At 40.5% G+C, this 20,818-nt stretch overlaps 1 protein-coding gene across 3 annotated transcripts in view; it reads right to left on the bottom strand.

Annotated features, from left to right (window-relative positions):
• MSS51 (MSS51 mitochondrial translational activator) overlaps nucleotides 1-18,899 on the bottom strand; it is a 60,251-nt gene extending 41,352 nt beyond the window's left edge. Inside the window, exons 1-2 of one of the 3 annotated variants that reach the window (XM_073645992.1) lie at nucleotides 18,281-18,899; nucleotides 17,924-18,193 (exon numbers count right to left, since the gene is read on the bottom strand). The gene's annotated coding sequence lies outside the window, so the exon portion shown is untranslated. Of the gene's footprint in view, nucleotides 1-17,923 lie in introns of all 3 variants that reach the window. The other 2 variants (XM_073645993.1, XM_073645991.1) reach the window with 2 other exon arrangements.
• Nucleotides 18,900-20,818: the final 1,919 nt, after the last annotated feature.

Genomic DNA, 20,818 nt, shown 5'->3' on the forward strand with positions numbered 1-20,818 from the left:
AGGACGCCTACTTTTTATGCAGAGATTATAAGGACACCGACCTTGTTATAAAGAGGTTATAAGGACACCTACTTGTTATACAGAGATTATAAGGACACCGACCTTGTTATACAGAGATTATAAGGACACCTACCTCTTATACAGAGGTTATAAGGACACCTACTTCTTATACAGAGATTATTAGGACACTGACATTGTTATACAGAGATTATAAGGACGCCTACTTCTTATACAGAGGTTATAAGGACGCCTACTTCTTATACAGAGATTATAAGGACGCCTACTTCTTATACAGAGGTTATAAGGACGCCTACTTCTTATACAGAGGTTATAAGGACACCTACTTCTTATACAGAGATTATAAGGACACCGACCTTGTTATACAGAGATTATAAGGAAGCCTACTTCTTATACAGAAGTTATAAGGACGCCTACATCATAAACAGAGGTTATAAGGACACCTACTTCTTATACAGAGATTATAAGGACACCTACTTCTTATACAGAGGTTATAAGGACACCTGCTTCTTATATAGAGGTTATAAGGACACCTCCTTTTTATACAGAGGTTAAAAAGGACACCGACCTTGTTATACAGAGCTTATAAGGACGCCTACTTCTTATACAGAGGTTATAAGGACGCCTACTTCTTATACAGAGGTTATGAGGACACCTACTTCTTATACAGAGATTATAAGGACACCAACCTTGTTATACAGAGATTATAAGGACGCCTACTTCTTACACAGAGATTATAAGGACGCCTACTTCTTATACAGAGGTTATAAGGATACCTACCTTATTATACAGAGATTATAAGGACACCGACCTTGTTATACAGAGATTATAAGGACACCTACTTCTTATACAGAGGTTATAAGGACGCCTACTTCTTATACAGAGGTTATAAGGACACCTACTTCCTATACAGAGGTTATAAGGACGCCTACTTCTTATACAAAGATTATAAGGACACCGACCTTGTTATATAGAGATTATAAGGACGCCTACTTCTTATACAGAGGTTATAAGGACGCCTACTTCTTATACAGAGGTTATAAGGACGCCTACTTCTTATACAGAGGTTATAAGGACGCCTACTTCTTATACAGAGCTTATAAGGACGCCTACTTCTTATACAGAGGTAAAAAGGACGCCTACTTCTTATACAGAGGTTATAAGGACGCCTACTTCTTATACAGAGCTTATAAGGACGCCTACTTCTTATACAGAGGTTATAAGGACACCTACTTCTTATACAGAGATTATAAGGACACCGACCTTGTTATACAGAGATTATAAGGACACCTACTTCTTATACAGAGGTTATAAGGATGCCTACTTCTTATACAGAGGTTATAAGGACGCCTACTTCTTATACAGAGATTATAAGGACACCGACCTTGTTATACAGAGATTATAAGGACACCTACTTCTTATACAGAGGTTATAAGGACGCCTACTTCTTATACAGAGGTTATAAGGACGCCTACTTCTTATACAGAGCTTATAAGGACACCTAACTTATTATACAGAGATTATAAGGACGCCTACTTCTTATACAGAGGTTAAAAGGACGCCTACTTCTTATACAGAGATTATAAGGACACCGACCTTGTTATACAGAGGTTATAAGGACGCCTACTTCTTATACAGAGCTTATAAGGACGCCTACTTCTTATACAGAGCTTATAAGGACGCCTATTTCTTATACAGAGATTATAAGGACACCGACCTTATTACACAGAGATTATAAGGACGCCTACTTCTTATACAGAGATTATAAGGACGCCTACGTCTTATAGAGGTTAGAAGGACGCCTACTTCTTATTCAGAGATTATAACGACACCGACCATATTATACAGAGATCATAAGGACGCCTACTTCTTATACAGAGTTTATAAATACGCCTACTTCTTATACAGAGCTTATAAGGACGCCTACTTCTTATACAGAGGTAAAAAGGACGCCTACTTCTTATACAGAGGTTATAAGGACGCCTACTTCTTATACAGAGCTTATAAGGACGCCTACTTCTTATACAGAGGTTATAAGGACACCTACTTCTTATACACAGATTATAAGGACACCGACCTTGTTATACAGAGATTATAAGGACACCTACTTCTTATACAGAGGTTATAAGGGCGCCTACTTCTTATACAGAGGTTATAAGGACGCCTACTTCTTATACAGAGCTTATAAGGACACCTAACTTATTATACAGAGATTATAAGGACGCCTACTTCTTATACAGAGGTTATAAGGACGCCTACTTCTTATACATAGATTATAAGGACACCGACCTTGTTATACAGAGGTTATAAGGACGCCTACTTCTTATACAGAGCTTATAAGGACGCCTACTTCTTATACAGAGCTTATAAGGACGCCTATTTCTTATACAGAGAATATAAGGACACCGACCTTATTATACAGAGATTATAAGGACGCCTACTTCTTATACAGAGATTATAAGGACGCCTACGTCTTATAGAGGTTAGAAGGACGCCTACTTCTTATTCAGAGATTATAAGGACACCGACCATATTATACAGAGATCATAAGGACGCCTACTTCTTATACAGAGTTTATAAGGACGCCTATTTCTTATACAGAGATTATAAGGACACCGACCTTATTACACAGAGATTATAAGGGCAAGTACTTCTTATACAGAGGTTATAAGGACGCCTACTTCTTATACAGAGGTTATAAGGACGCCTAATTCTCATACAGAGATTATAAGGACGCCTACTTCTTATACAGAGGTTAGAAGGACACCTACTTCTTATACAGAGGTTATAAGGACGCCTACTTTTTATACAGAGGTTATAAGGACGCCTACTTCTTATACAGAGATTATAAGGACACCGACCTTGTTATACAGAGATTATAAGGACGCCTACTTCTTATACAGAGGTTAGAAGGACACCTACTTCTTATACAGAGGTTATAAGGACACCTACCTCTTATACAGAGGTTAGAAGGACGCCTACTTCTTATACAGAGGTTATAAGGACGCCTATTTCTTATACAGAGGTTATAAGGACACCTACTACTTATACAGAGGTTATAAGGACACCTACTTCTTATACAGAGGTTATAAGGACACCGACCTTGTTATACAGAGTTTATAAGGACGCCTACTTCTTATACAGAGGTTATAAGGACACCTACTTCTTATACAGAGGTTATAAGGACACCTACTTCTTATACAGAGGTTATAAGGACACCTACTTCTTATACAGAGGTTATAAGGACACCTACTTCTTATACAGAGGTTAGAAGGACACCGACCTTGTTATACAGAGATTATAAGGACACCTACCTCTTATACAGAGGTTAGATGGACACCTACTTCTTATACAGAGGTTATAAGGATGCCTACCTCTTATACAGAGGTTAGAAGGACGCCTACCTCTTATACAGAGGTTAGAAGGACGCCTACTTCTTATATAGAGGTTAGAAGGACACCGACCTTGTTATACAGAGATTATAAGGACACGTACCTCTTATACAGAGGTTATAAGGACACCTGCTTCTTAAACAGAGGTTATAAGGACACCTACTTTTTATACAGAGGTTATAGGGACACCTACTTCTTATACAGAGATTATAAGGATGCCTACTTCTTATACAGAGGTTATAAGGACACCTACTTCGTATACAGAGATTATAAGGACACCAACCTTGTTATACAGAGGTTATAAGGACGCCTACTTCTTTTACAGAGGTTATAAAGACGCCTACTTCTTATACAGAGGTTATAAGGACGCCTACTTCTTATACAGAGGTTATAAGGACGCCTACTTCTTATACAGAGGTTATAAGCACACCTACCTTATTATACAGAGATTATAAGGATACCGACCTTGTTATACAGAGATTATAAGGACACCTACTTCTTATACAGAGGTTATAAGGACACCGACCTAGTTATACAGAGATTATAAGGACGCCTACTTCTTATACAAAGGTTAGAAGGACACCTACTTCTTATACAGAGGTTAGAAGGACGCCTACTTCCTATACAGAGGTTATAAGGACGCCTACTTCTTATACAGAGATTATAAGGACACCGACCTTGTTATACAGAGATTATAAGGACGCCTACTTCTTATACAGAGGTTATAAGGACGCCTACTTCTTATACAGAGCTTATAAGGACGCCTACTTCTTATACAGAGCTTATAAGGACGCCTACTTCTTATACAGAGGTTATAAGGATGCCTACTTCTTATACAGAGGATAAAAGGACGCCTACTTCTTATACAGAGCTTATAAGGACGCCTACTTCTCATACAGAGGTTATTAGGACACCTACTTCTTATACAGAGATTATAAGGATACCGACCTTGTTATACAGAGATTATAAGGACGCCTACTTCTTATACAGAGGTTATAAGGACACCTACTTGTTATACAGAGATTATAAGGACACCGACCTTGTTATACAGAGATTATAAGGACACCTACTTCTTATACAGAGGTTATAAGGACAACTACTACTTATACAGAGGTTATAAGGACGCCTACTTCTTATACAGAGGTTATAAGGACGCCTACTTCTTATACAGAGGTTATAAGGACACCGACCTTATTATACAGAGATTATAAGGACACCGACCTTGTTATACAGAGATTATAAGGACACCTACAGCTTATACAGAGGTTATAAGGAAGCCTACTTCTTATACAGAGGTTATAAGGACGCCTACTTCTTATACAGAGGTTATAAGGACGCCTACTTCTTATACAGAGGTTATAAGGACACCTACTTCTTATACAGAGGTTATAAGGACACCTACTTCTTATACAGAGGTTATAAGGACACCGACCTTGTTATACAGAGTTTATAAGGACGCCTACTTCTTATACAGAGGTTATAAGGACACCTACTTCTTATACAGAGGTTATAAGGACACCGACCTAGTTATACAGAGATTATAAGGACGCCTACTTCTTATACAGAGGTTAGAAGGACACCTACTTCTTACACAGAGGTTATAAGGATGCCTACCTCTTAATCAGAGGTTAGAAGGACGCCTACTTCTTATACAGAGGTTAGAAGGACGCCTACTTTTTATGCAGAGATTATAAGGACACCGACCTTGTTATAAAGAGGTTATAAGGAAACCTACTTGTTATACAGAGATTATAAGGACACCGACCTTGTTATACAGAGATTATAAGGACACCTACCTCTTATACAGAGGTTATAAGGACACCTACTTCTTATACAGAGATTATTAGGACACTGACATTGTTATACAGAGATTATAAGGACGCCTACTTCTTATACAGAGGTTATAAGGACGCCTACTTCTGATACAGAGATTATAAGGACGCCTACTTCTTATACAGAGGTTATAAGGACACCTACTTCTTATACAGAGATTATAAGGACACCGACCTTATTACACAGAGATTATAAGGACGCCTACTTCTTATACAGAGATTATAAGGACGCCTACGTCTTATAGAGGTTAGAAGGACGCCTACTTCTTATTCAGAGATTATAAGGACACCGACCATATTATACAGAGATCATAAGGACGCCTACTTTTTATACAGAGTTTATAAATACGCCTATTTCTTATACAGAGATTATAAGGACACCGACCTTATTACATAGAGATTATAAGGGCACCTACTTCTTATACAGAGGTTATAAGGACGCCTACTTCTTATACATAGGTTATAAGGAAGCCTACTTCTTATACAGAGTTTATAAGGACGCCTACTTCTCATACAGAGATTATAAGGACGCCTACTTCTTATACAGAGGTTATAAGGACACCTACTTCTTATACAGAGGTTATAAGGACACCTACTTTTTATACAGAGGTTATAAGGACACAGACCTTGTTATACAGAGCTTATAAGGACGACTACTTCTTAAACAGAGGTTATAAGGACGCCTACTTCTTATACAGAGGTTATAAGGACACCTACCTCTTATACAGAGGTTAGAAGGACGCCTACCTCTTATACAGGGGTTAGTAGGACGCCTACTTCTTATACAGAGGTTAGAAGGATGCCTACTTTTTAAGCAGAGATTATAAGGACACCGACCTTGTTATACAGAGGTTATAAGGACACCTACTTGTTATACAGAGATTATAAGGACACCGACCTTGTTATACAGAGATTATAAGGACACCTACCTCTTATACAGAGGTTATAAGGACACCTACTTCTTATACAGAGATTATAAGGACACCGATATTGTTATACAGAGATTATAAGGACGCCTACTTCTTATACAGAGGTTATAAGGACGCCTACTTCTTATACAGAGGTTATAAGGACGCCTACTTCTTATACAGAGGTTATAAGGACACCTACTTCTTATACAGAGATTATAAGGACACCGACCTTGTTATATAGAGATTATAAGGAAGCCTACTTCTTATACAGAGGTTATAAGGACGCCTACATCTTATACAGAGGTAATAAGGGCACCTACTTCTTATACAGAGATTATAAGGACACCTACTTCTTATACAGAGGTTATAAGGACACCTGCTTCTTATACAGAGGTTATAAGGACACCTACTTTTTATACAGAGGTTATAAGGACACCAACCTTGTTATACAGAGCTTATAAGGACGCCTACATCTTATACAGAGGTTATAAGGACGCCTACTTCTTATACAGAGGTTATAAGGACACCTACTTCTTATACAGAGATTATAAGGACACCAACCTTGTTATACAGAGATTATAAGGACGCCTACTTCTTATACAGAGATTATAAGGACACCTACTTCTTATACAGAGGTTATAAGGACACCTACCTTATTATACAGAGATTATAAGGACACCGACCTTGTTATACAGAGATTATAAGGACACCTACTTCTTATACAGAGGTTATAAGGACGCCTACTTCTTATACAGAGATTATAAGGACACCGACCTTGTTATATAGAGATTATAAGGATGCCTACTTCTTATATAGAGGTTATAAGGACGCCTACTTCTTATACATAGGTTATAAGGACGCCTACTTCTTATACAGAGGTTATAAGGACACCTACTTCTTATACAGAGCTTATAATGACGCCTACTTCTTATACAGAGGTTAAAAGGACGCCTACTTCTTATACAGAGGTTATAAGGACGCCTACTTCTTATACAGAGGTTATAAGGACGCCTACTTCTTATACAGAGGTTATAAGGACACCTACTTCTTATACAGAGATTATAAGGACACCGACCTTGTTATACAGAGATTATAAGGACACCTACTTCTTATACAGAGGTTATAAGGATGCCTACTTCTTATACAGAGGTTATAAGGACACCTACTTCTTATACAGAGATTATAAGGACACCGACCTTGTTATACAGAGATTATAAGGACACCTACTTCTTATACAGAGGTTATAAGGACGCCTACTTCTTATACAGAGATTATAAGGACGTCTACTTCTTATACAGAGGTTATAAGGACGCCTACTTCTTATACAGAGATTATAAGGACACCGACCTTGTTATACAGAGGTTATAAGGACGCCTACTTCTTATACAGACCTTATAAGGACGCCTACTTCTTATACAGAGCTTATAAGGACGCCTATTTCTTATACAGAGATTATAAGGACGCTTACTTCTTATACAGAGCTTATAAGGACGCCTACTTCTTATACAGAGCTTATAAGGACGCCTATTTCTTACACAGAGATTATAAGGACGCCTACGTCTTATAGAGGTTAGAAGGACGCCTACTTCTTATTCAGAGATTATAAGGACACCGACCATATTATACAGAGATCATAAGGACGCCTACTTCTTATACAGAGTTTATAAGTACGCCTATTTCTTATACAGAGATTATAAGGACACCGACCTTATTACATAGAGATTATGAGGGAACCTACTTCTTATACAGAGGTTATAAGGACGCCTACTTCTTATACAGAGGTTATAAGGATGCCTACTTCTTATACAGAGGTTATAAGGACGCCTACTTCTCATACAGAGATTACAAGGACGCCTACTTCTTATACAGAGGTTATATGGACACCTACTTCTTATACAGAGGTTATAAGGACGCCTACTTCTTATACAGAGATTATAAGGACGCCTACTTCTTATACAGAGGTTATAAGGAAACCTACTTCTTATACAGAGGTTATAAGGACGCCTACTTCTTATACAGAAATTATAAGGACGCCTACTTCTTATACAGAGGTTATAAGGACGCCTACTTCTTATACAGAGGTTATAAGGATGCCTACTTCTTATATAGAGGTTATAAGGATGCCTACTTCTTATACAGAGGTTATAAGGACACCTACTTCTTATACAGAGTTTATAAGGACACCTACCTTATTATACAGAGATTGTAAGGATGCCTACTTCTTATACAGAGATTATAAGGACGCCTACTTCTTATACAGAGGTTATAAGGACGCCTACTTCTTATTCAAAGGTTATAAGGACACCTACTTCTTATACAGAGGTTATAAGGACACCTACTTCTTATACAGAGGTTATAAGGAAACCTACTTCTTATACAGAGATTATAAGGACGCCTACTTCTTATACAGAGGTTATAAGGACACTTACTTCTCATACAGAGTTTATAAGGATGCCTATTTCTTATACAGAGATTATAAGGACACCGACCTTATTATACAGAGATTATAAGGACACCTACTTCTTATACAGAGGTTATAAGGACACCTACTTCTTATACAGAGGTTATAAGGAAACCTACTTCTTATACAGAGGTTATAAGGACACTTACTTCTTATACAGAAGTTATAAGGACGCCTACTTCTTATACAGAGGTTATAAGGACGCCTACTTCTTATACAGAGGTTATAAGGACGCCTAATTCTTATACAGAGATTATAAGGACGCCTACTTCTTATACAGAGGTTATAAGGACACCTACTTCTTATACAGAGGTTATAAGGACGCCTACTTCTTATACAGAGATTATAAGGACACCGACCTTGTTATACAGAGATTATAAGGACACCTACTACTTATACAGAGGTTATAAGGACGCCTACTTCTTATACAGAGGTTATAAGGACACCTACCTTATTATACAGAGATTATAAGGACGCCTACTACTTATACAGAGGTTATAAGGATGCCTACTTCTTATACAGAGGTTATAAGGACACCTACTTCTTATACAGAGGTTATAAGGACGCCTACTTCTTATACAGAGATTATAAGGACACCGACCTTGTTATACAGAGATTATAAGGACACCTACTACTTATACAGAGGTTATAAGGACGCCTACTTCTTATACAGAGATTATAAAGACACCGACCTTGTTATACAGAGATTATAAGGACACCTACTACTTATACAGAGGTTATAAGGACACCTACTTCTTATACAGAAGTTATAAGGACACCTACTACTTATACAGAGGTTATAAGGACACCTACTACTTATACAGAGGTTATAAGGACACCTACTTCTTATACAGAGGTCATAAGGACGACTACTTCTTATACAGAGGTTATAAGGACACCGACCTTGTTATACAGAGATTATAAGGACACCTACTTCTTATACAGAGGTTATAAGGACGCCTACTTCTTATACAGAGGTTATAAGGACGCCTACTTCTTATACAGAGGTTATAAGGACGCCTAATTCTTATACAGAGATTATAAGGACACCGACCTTGTTATACAGAGATTATAAGGACGCCTACTTCTTATACAGAGGTTATAAGGATGCCTACTTCTTATACAGAGGTTATAAGGACGCCTACTTCTTATACAGAGATTACAAGGACGCCTACTTCTTATACAGAGATTATAAGGACGCCTACTTCTTATACAGAGGTTATAAGGACACCTACTTCTTATACAGAGGTTATAAGGACGCCTACTTCTTATACAGAGATTATAAGGACGCCTACTTCTTATACACAGGTTATAAGGATGCCTACTTCTTATACAGAGGTTATAAGGAAACCTACTTCTTATACAGAGATTATAAGGACGCCTACTTCTTATACAGAGGTTATAAGGACGCCTACTTCTTATACAGAGATTATAAGGACGCCTACTTCTTATACAGAGGTTATAAGGACACCGACCTTGTTATACAGAGGTTATAAGGACACCGACCTTGTTATACAGAGATTATAAGGACACCGACCTTGTTATACAGAGATTATAAGGACACCTACCTTATTATACAGAGATTATAGGGACGCCTACTTCTTATACAGAGGTTATAAGGACGCCTACTTCTTATACAGAGATTATAAGGACACCGACCTTGTTATACAGAGGTTATAAGGACGCCTACTTCTTATACAGAGATTATAAGGACACCGACCTTGTTATACAGAGGTTATAAGGACGCCTACTTCTTATACAGAGCTTATAAGGACGCCTACTTCTTATACAGAGTTTATAAGGACGCCTACTTCTTATACAGAGATTATAAGGACACCGACCTTATTATACAGAGCTTATAAGGACGCCTACTTCTTATACAGAGTTTATAAGGACGCCTACTTCTTATACAGAGATTATAAGGACACCGACCTTATTATACAGAGATTATAAGGACGCCTACTTCTTATACAGAGATTATAAGGACGCCTACTTCTTATTCAGATATTATAAGGACACCGACCATATTATACAGAGATTATAAGGACACCTACTTCTTATACAGAGTTTATAAGGATGCCTATTTCTTATACAGAGATTATAAGGACACCGACCTTATTATACAGAGATTATAAGGACACCTACTTCTTATACAGAGGTTATAAGGACACCTACTTCTTATACAGAGGTTATAAGAACGCCTACTTCTTATACAGAGATTATAAGGACGCCTACTTATTATACAGAGATTATATGGATGCCTACTTCTTATACAGAGGTTATAAGGACACTTACTTCTTATACAGAGGTTATGAGGACTCCTTCTTCTGATACAGAGGTTATAAGGACGCCCACTTCTTATACAGAGGTTATAAGGACGCCTACTTCTTATACAGAGATTATAAGGACACCGACCTTGTTATACAGAGATTATAAGGACGCCTACTTCTTATACAGAGCTTATAAGGACACCTACCTTATTATACAGAGATTATAAGGATGCCTACTTCTTATACAGAGATTATAAGGACGCCTACTTCTGATACAGAGGTTAGAAGGACGCCTACTTCTTATTCAGAGATTATAAGGACACCGACCAAATTATACAGAGATTATAAGGACACCTACTTCTTATATAGAGTTTCTAAGGACGCCTACTTCTTATACAGAGGTTATAAGGACGCCTACTTCTTACACAGAGGTTATAAGGACGCCTGTTTCTTATACAGAGGTTATAAGGACGCCTACTTCTTATACAGAGGTTATAAGGACGCCTACTTCTTATACAGAGGTTATAAGGACGCCTACTTCTTATACAGAGGTTATAAGGACACCTACCTTATTATACAGAGATTATAAGGACACCGACCTAGTTATACAGAGATTATAAGGACACCTACTTCTTATACAGAGGTTATAAGGACGCCTACTTCTTATACAGAGGTTATAAGGACGCCTACTTCTTATACAGAGGTTATAAGGACGCCTACTTCTTATACAGAGATTATAAGGACACCGACCTTGTTATACAGAGGTTATAAGGACACCGACCTTGTTATACAGAGATTATAAGGACACCGACCTTGTTATACAGAGATTATAAGGACACCTACCTTATTATACAGAGGTTATAAGGACGCCTACTTCTTATACAGAGATTATAAGGACACCGACCTTGTTATACAGAGGTTATAAGGACCCCTACTTCTTATACAGAGCCTATAAGGACGCCTACTTCTTATACAGAGCTTATAAGGACGCCTATTTCTTATACAGAGATTATAAGGACACCGACCTTATTATACAGAGATTATAAGGACGCCTACTTCTTATACAGAGGTTATAAGGACGCCTACTTCTTATTCAGAGATTATAAGGACACCGAACATATTATACAGAGATTATAAGGACACCTACTTCTTATACAGAGTTTATAAGGACGCCTATTTCTTATACAGAGATTATAAGGACACCGACCTTATTATACAGAGATTATAAGGACACCTACTTCTTATACAGAGGTTATAAGGACACTTACTTCTTATACAGAGGTTATAAGGACGCCTACTTCTTATACAGAGGTTATAAGGACGTCTACTTCTTATAAAGAGATTATAAGGACGCCTACTTCTTATACAGAGGTTATAAGGACACTTACTTCTTATACAGAGGTTATAAGGACTCCTACTTCTTATACAGAGGTTATAAGGACGCCTACTTCTTATTCAGAGGTTATAAGGACGCCTACTTCTTATACAGAGATTATAAGGACACCGACCTTGTTATACAGAGGTTATAAGGACGCCTACTTCTTATACAGAGATTATAAGGACGCCTACTTCTTATACAGAGTTTATAAGGACGCCTATTTCTTATACAGAGATTATAAGGACACCGACCTTATTATACAGAGATTATAAGGACACCTACTTCTCATACAGAGGTTATAAGGACACCTACTTCTTATACAGAGGTTATAAGGACGCCTACTTCTTATACAGAGATTATAAGGACGCCTACTTCTTATACAGAGGTTATAAGGACACCTACTTCTTATACAGAGGTCATAAGGACGCCTACTTCTTATACAGAGGTTATAAGGACACCTACTTCTTATACAGAGGTCATAAGGACGCCTACTTCTTATACAGAGGTTATAAGGACGCCTACTTCTTATACAGAGGTTATAAGGAAGCCTACTTCTTATACAGAGATTATAAGGACACCTACTTCTTATACAGAGGTTATAAGGACGCCTACTTCTTATACAGAGATTATAAGGACACCGACCTTGTTATACAGAGATTATAAAGACACTTCTTTTTATACAGAAATTAAAAAACACCGTCCTCTTATACAAAGGTTATAAAGGCACCTACCTCTTCTTATACCGAGATTATAAGGACACCTACTTCTTATACAGAGATTATAAAAGCTCATACCTTTTATACAAAGGTTATAAGGACACTTACCTCATATACAGGGATAATATAATACCCCCCACATTTTATAGAGAGATCACAAGGGCATTTACCTTTCCTTATACAGAGATTATAAGGATACTTACCTCATATATAGAGATTATAATGGCATGCACCTCTTATACAGAGATTAAAAGGGCTCCTACTTTTTTTTACAGAGATTGTAACGGCATCCACTTCTTATACAGAGATTATAAAGGCTCCTATCTCTTATACAGAGATTATAAGGATACTTACCTCTTATACAGGGACTATAATGGCACCCATGTCTTATATGCATTATATGCAGACAGTACCAGTATCTCCCTCCGTATTGTTTATACCTCCCCGCCCCCCCACCTGATACTACAGATGGATTCTCGGGATGTGATTGGCTGCAGCCCCAGACGTGCGCAGTCATTGATCAGCGGACACTCATCACTGTCACTCAGTCGCCACCAGACACGTCTGTCTATAATTACACACTTCCCGCACAGTCCAGGAATCTCCAGAGGAGGTGACAGACGGGACCGCAGCCTGTAATATGGGGGTCACCCCCCCCCCCTGAGACCGACCTTTATACATCTGTCTCATTGTCACCTTCATCCTGATACCTCTCACTAATCCTAAAGTATACAAAGCGGCCCCCACTGCTAATATACAGTCACTCGGGGACTGAGCCATATACAGAGAGATGATCTCCTAATGTGCAGAAATCACAGCAAGAATCCTCCTAATACACAGATACAGGGACACTGATCCCCTAATACACAGATACAGGGACAGTGATCCCCTAATACACAGATACAGGGACAGTGATCCCCTAATACACAGATACAGGGACACTGATCCCCTAATACACAGATACAGGGACACCGATCTCCCCCTAATACACAGATACCGGAACACTGATCCCCTAATACACAGATACAGGGACACTGATCCCCTAATACACAGATACAGGGACACCGATCTCCCCCTAATACACAGATACCGGAACACTGATCCCCTAATACACAGATACAGGGACACCGATCTCCTCCTAATACACAGATACAGGGACACCGATCTCCTCCTAATATACAGGGAGACCGATCTCCTCCTAATACACAGATACAGGGACACTGATCCCCTAATACACAGATACTGGGACACTGATCCCCTAATACACAGATACTGAGACACTGATCTCCTCCTAATACACAGATACAGGGACACTGATCTCCTCCTAATACACAGATACCAGGACACTGATCTCCTCCTAATACACAGATACAGGGACACTGATCCCCTAATACACAGATACTGAGACACTGATCTCCTCCTAATACACAGATACAGGGACACTGATCTCCTCCTAATACACAGATACCGAGACACTGATCTTCTAATACACAGATTCCAACACTGATCCACTAATACACAGATACAGGGACACCAATTTCCTCCTATTACACAGATACCGAGACACTGATCTCCTAATACACAGATACAGGGACACCAATTTCCTCCTAATACACAGATAAGGGGACACCGATCTCCTAATACACAGATACCGGAACACTGATCCCCTAATACACAGATACAGGGACACCGATCTCCTCCTAATACACAGATACAGGGACACCGATCTCCTCCTAATACACAGATACAGGGACACTGATCCCCTAATACACAGATATTGGGACATTGATCCCCTAATACACAGATACTGAGACACTGATCTCCTCCTAATACACAGATACCAGGACACTGATCTCCTCCTAATACACAGATACCAGGACACTGATCTCCTCCTAATACACAGATACCAGGACACTGATCTCCTCCTAATACACAGATACAGGGACACTGATCCCCTAATACACAGATACTGAGACACTGATCTCCTCCTAATACACAGATACAGGGACACTGATCTCCTCCTAATACACAGATACCGAGACACTGATCTTCTAATACACAGATACAGGGACACCAATTTCCTCCTAATACACAGATAAGGGGACACCGATCTCCTAATACACAGATACCGGAACACTGATCCCCTAATACACAGATACAGGGACACCGATCTCCTCCTAATACACAGATACAGGGACACCGATCTCCTCCTAATACACAGATACAGGGACACTGATCCCCTAATACACAGATATTGGGACACTGATCCCCTAATACACAGATACTGAGACACTGATCTCCTCCTAATACACAGATACAGGGACACTGATCTCCTCCTAATACACAGATACAGGGACACTGATCCCCTAATACACAGATACAGGGACACTGATCTCCTCCTAATACACAGATACAGGGACACTGATCCCCTAATACACAGATACTGAGACACTGATCTCATCCTAATACACAGATACAGGGACACTGATCCCCTAATACACAGATACTGAGACACTGATCTCCTTCTAATACACAGATACAGGGACACTGATCTCCTCCTAATACACAGATACCGAGACACTGATCTTCTAATACACAGATTCCAACACTGATCCCCTAATACATATATACAGGGACACCAATTTCCTCCTATTACACAGATACCGAGACATTGATCTCCTAATACACAGATACAGGGACACCAATTTCCTCCTAATACACAGATAAGGGGACACCGATCTCCTAATACACAGATACAGGGACACTGATCACCCCCTTGTACATAGATCCTGGGACACTGGGGGTCCGCACTAGCCTCTTTATAGTGACACATATGCAATTAGCTTGTTCCTATTAAGAATATTGGGGTCTCAGATAACAAGCCCCTGACAGCAGTGACACCGGGGTGGGCTGCTCTGTGGACCCCCTTCATCCGATCCTCGGGTTTCCTGGCGTTTATGTACGTGTGACATCTCCATTACATGTGCTAAATATATGTTTACATTCTGGCTCCATATTTAGGATCTGATCAAAGACGATGAGGTCACTGGACCCCTACACCGGTGGTCTCTGGCTCTCCACAGCCCTCACTGAAAGGGTTGGAGGGGGGGGGGGGGCACCCAGCTGCTGCCCCTTATATACAGGGTGCAGGTATTACTGACTTATCCCGGTGTAATGACAGGAGGCTTCCTAATTCACAAGGGGACTGGACCTCTGGTTGCAGTCAGTGAATGGGAACAATGTCAGCTATTGCCATCCTGAGGCCAGAGCCCATGAGACAGGGAAACAGAGAGAGAAGAGAAAGATGGAAAGAGATAAGAGAGAGGAGAGAGAGAATGAAAGAGGGAGGAAAAGAGAGAAGGAAAGAGGGAAGAAAAGAGAGAAGGAATGAGAGAAGAGAAAAAGAAGGAAAGAGGGAAGAAAAGAGAGAAGGAAAGAGGGAAGAAAAGAGAGAAGGAAAGAGGGAAGAAAAGAGAGAAGGAAAGAGAGAAGAGAGAGAGAAGGAAAGAAAGAAGGAAAGAGAGAGAAGGAAAGAGAGGAGAGAGAAGGAAAAAGAGGAGAGAGAGAAGAGAGAGAAGGAAAGAGAGAAGAGAGAGAAGGAAAGAGAGAAGAGAGAGAGAAGGAAAGAGAGAAGAGAGCGAGAAGGAAAGAGAGAAGAGCGCGAAGGAAAGAGAAGGAGAGAGAGAAGGAAAGAGGGAAGAAAAGAGAGAAGGAAAGAGGGAAGAAAAGAGAGAAGGAAAGAGAGAAAAGAGAGAGAAGGAAAGAAAGAAGGAAAGAGAAGGAGAGAGAATGAAAGAGAGGAGAGAGAGAAGGAAAGAGAGAAGAGAGAGAAGGAAAGAAAGAAGGAAAGAGAGGAGAGAGAGAGAAGGAAAGAGAAGAGAGAGAAGGAAAGAGAAGGAGAGTGAGAGAAGGAAAGAGGGAAGAAAAGAGAGAAGGAAAGAGGGAAGAAAAGAGAGAAGGAAAGAAAGAAGGAAAGAGAAGGAAAGAAAGAAGGAAAGAGAAGGGGAGTGAGAGAAGGAAAGAGAGGAGAGAGAGAGAAGGAAAGAGAGGAGAGAGAGAAGGAAAGAGAGGAGAGAGAGAAGGAAAGAGGAGAGAGAGAGAAGGAAAGAGAGGAGAGAGAGAGAAGGAAAGAGAGGAGAGAGAGAAGGAAAGAGAGGAGAGAGAGAAGGAAAGAGAGGAGAGAGAGAGAAGGAAAGAGAGGAGAGAGAGAGAAGGAAAGAGAGGAGAGAGAGAAGGAAAGAGAGGAGAGAGAGAGAAGGAAAGAGAGGAGAGAGAGAGAAGGAAAGAGAGGAGAGAGAGAGAAGGAAAGAGAGGAGAGAGAGAGAAGGAAAGAGAGGAGAGAGAGAAGGAAAGAGAGGAGAGAGAGAAGGAAAGAGAGAAGAAAGAGACAAGGAGAGAAAGAAAAGTCAAGAGAAAGAACGAGTGTGAGAGAAAGCGTGAGAGAGCAGAGAACGAGAGATAGGAACGAAACAGAAAAAAAAGAAAAGGAGTGTGAAAGAGAAAAAATTCAAGAGAAAGTGCGAGCGTGAGAGAGCATAGAACGAGAGAGAGAAGGAAAGAGAGATATAAAGAGAGAAATAAGAAAAGAAAGATAGATAGAAAGAGAGGAAAAAAGACAGAACGAGGAAAAAAAGACGAAAGAAAGAAAGAAAGAAAAGTCATATATTAGATTGATAGAGTGACAAAGGCTGATTCCCAGAGCCGCACTGTTCTGTACATGGAATAAATAAAATGTTTAACTTTTTTTTAAATGGGAGTACTGCCGTTCTTCATTGTACTTTACAGCCCAGCGGTCCGGACTCTGTGACTTACACCGGCACGTTTCGTTGGTTCTGTTTTATCCCCCTTTTTTCTGATATTATAGGCAGAGATAGAAAGATGATAGATGGATAGATAGATAATAGATAGAGATAATAGACAGATAATAGATAGGTCTGTGGGTTACCTGCTCTCCGGGGGTCCGCTGCCTCTTATCGGGGTCTTCGGTGGGATGCTGAGCCTCCAGCGATGTGCCCTTCTTCCCCCCCGCACATCAGATCTCTCACAGCTGCCAAAATGTTTTAACGACCCCTCTCTATAAATATCTGTCATGTCTGCACACAGGTTGATAAATGGACGGGGTTAACCCTTCATTGACCTCCTGCTATAAGGGACCATCCCCCTGACTAAGCTGCCACATACCGACCTCCTGCTCTTTAATCCAGCATCTGACAATCTAGAAAATGTGGAATTTTACTAAATCAGAAGCCAAGAAAATCAGGAATGAGCTGGATGCATCCAGAGTATCTGAGCCCACACTCACCTACTGTACACTACCAGGCTGAGATACACGGCTCAGCAGACGGTATCACACAGGATAGGATAAGATGCACAGCTCAGCAGACAGTATCACACAGGATAGGATTAGATACACGGCTCAGCAGACAGTGTCACACAGGATAGGATTAGATACACGGCTCAGCAGACAGTATCACACAGGAGAGGATTAGATACACGGCTCAGCAGACAGTATCACACAGGAGAGGATTAGATACACGGCTCAGCTGACAGTATCACACAGGATAGGATTAGATACACGGCTCAGTAGACAGTATGACATAGGATAGGATTAGATACACAGCTCAGCAGACAGTATCACACAGGATAGGATTAGATACACGCTCAGCAGACAGTATCACACAGGATAGGATTAGATACACGGCTCAGTAGACAGTATGACATAGGATAGGATTAGATACACAGCTCAGCAGACAGTATCACACAGGATAGGATTAGATACAGGGCTCAGCAGACAGTATCACACAGGATAGGGTTAGATACACGGCTCAGCAGACAGTATCACACAGGATAGGATTAGATACAGGGCTCAGCAGACAGTTTCACACAGGATAGGGTTAGATACACGGCTCAGCAGACAGTATCACACAGGATAGGATTAGATACAGGGCTCAGCAGACTGTATCACACAGGATAGGATTAGATACACGGCTCAGCAGACAGTATCACACAGGATAGGGTTAGATACACGGCTCAGCAGACAGTATCACACAGGATAGGATTAGATACACGGCTCAGCAGACAGTATCACACAGGATAGGGTTAGATACACGGCTCAGCAGACAGTATCACACAGGATAGGATTAGATACACGGCTCAGCAGACAGTATCACACAGGATAGGGTTAGATACACGGCTCAGCAGACAGTATCACACAGGATAGGATTAGATACACGGCTCAGCAGACAGTATCACACAGGATAGGATTAGATACACGGCTCAGCAGACAGTATCACACAGGATAGGGTTAGATACACGGCTCAGCAGACAGTATCACACAGGATAGGATTAGATACACGGCTCAGCAGACAGTATCACACAGGATAGGATTAGATACATGGCTCAGCAGACAGTATCACACAGGATAGGGTTAGATACACAGCTCAGCAGACAGTATCACACAGGATAGGATTAGATACACAGCTCAGCAGACAGTATCACAAAGGATAGGGTTAGATACACAGCTCAGCAGACAGTATCACACAGGATAGGATTAGATACACGGCTCAGCAGACAGTATCACACATGATAGGATTAGATACAGGGCTCAGCAGACAGTATCACACAGGATAGGGTTAGATACACGGCTCAGCAGACAGTATAACACAGGATAGGATTAGATACAGGGCTCAGCAGACAGTATCACACAGGATAGGATTAGATACAGGGCTCAGTAGACAGTATCACACAGGATAGGATTAGATACACGGCTCAGCAGACAGTATCACACAGGAGAGGATTAGATACACGGCTCAGCAGACAGTATCACACAGGATAGGATTAGATACACGGCTCAGCAGACAGTATCACACAGGAGAGGATTAGATACACGGCTCAGCAGACAGTATCACACAGGATAGGATTAGATACACGGCTCAGCAGACAGTATCACACAGGAGAGGATTAGATACACGGCTCAGCAGACAGTATCACACAGGATAGGATTAGATACATGGCTCAGCAGACAGTATCACACAGGATAGGATTAGATACACGGCTCAGCAGACAGTATCACACAGGATAGGATTAGATACACGGCTCAGCAGACAGTATTACACAGGATAGGATTAGATACACGGCTCAGCAGACAGTATCACACAGGATAGGATTAGATACACAGCTCAGCAGACAGTATCACACAGGATAGGATTAGATACAGCAGCACGTTGCGGTGCAGATTACTGTTAGTACAGGGGATGTTTCCTGATTTCCGCTCGGTTCCTGTATATTCCGCATTTCTCGCTCTTTTCTTGGCTTCGTGTCGCTGATCAGATCTCGGATTTTTTATCAGATTTTCCTGGAAAATAAGAAAAGATAAATGAAGTAATTTGTCTGCATTAACCCCTCGGAGGCCGGCAGCGGTGACATCAGCGCTGTCTTTAGCTGCAGACATGAGATCCGTCCCCGCGTCGTCATTACACCTGGTTACCGCTATATTTAGCCTCCATATTGGCGCTCGGCAGCGGCTGATGGAAGGTGGGACGGATTCAGGAGAATTTTTAACGAAAAAATCAATTTGGCGTTGGGTGACGCAGCAGCGGACGGGAGGGCGTAATGTGGGGGGAGTGAGATGTAAGGGACAGTGAGAGCTCGCTAATCCGGAATCTGATAATCCAGAAACAGCAAGAACGCCCACCCTATATACTGTTACCTCATCATGGACGGGGTGACCCCATAACAGACCCTGTAAGACCACCCACGGAAATAATGAGAGTCTATGCTGCCCTATCAATGTTCTAGAGAGCCCCCATTATTATCAGAAAGCCCCTACTATTATCAGAGC

The sequence above is a fragment of the Phyllobates terribilis genome, unplaced genomic scaffold, assembly GCF_046119375.1.
Source record: "Phyllobates terribilis strain yellow unplaced genomic scaffold, ASM4611937v1 Scaffold_9__5_contigs__length_417890890, whole genome shotgun sequence".
In the NCBI taxonomy this organism is placed as follows: Eukaryota; Metazoa; Chordata; class Amphibia; order Anura; family Dendrobatidae; genus Phyllobates; species Phyllobates terribilis.